Raw genomic sequence first — 363 nt, forward strand, 5'->3', positions numbered from 1 at the left:
GTTACCACGCACAATATACTTTTACATTTTAAAATTATACAGCACCATATTCACCATGTTACAGTATCACTACCTATTCTTTACCTTTACCACAAATCCTCTTGCTCCCCGTTTCTGACCCCTATTTTTTTTGACAGGCAGAATGCCTGGTTGAAAGGGTTCCTCCTAAGCATGAGACAAGGACATATTTACGAAACATTTACGTTTGAAAACTTTTGGAAATGTCTAAAAAAAAATTAAAATGATTCTATAATTCTATATCTAGCAAAGGCATTCCAAAAAAGAATGTCATAATCATTCCAGTTATATATATATATTTTTATATCTTTTAAGGATGAATTTGGAAACTCGATTATAAGACAT

The 363-nt window shown here is 31.1% G+C and overlaps 1 pseudogene; it reads left to right on the forward strand.

Moving 5' to 3' along the window:
* LOC119586553 overlaps window positions 1–363 on the forward strand; it is a 12675-nt pseudogene that overhangs the window by 578 nt on the left and 11734 nt on the right.

Source organism: Penaeus monodon, chromosome 21, assembly GCF_015228065.2.
Source record: "Penaeus monodon isolate SGIC_2016 chromosome 21, NSTDA_Pmon_1, whole genome shotgun sequence".
In the NCBI taxonomy this organism is placed as follows: Eukaryota; Metazoa; Arthropoda; class Malacostraca; order Decapoda; family Penaeidae; genus Penaeus; species Penaeus monodon.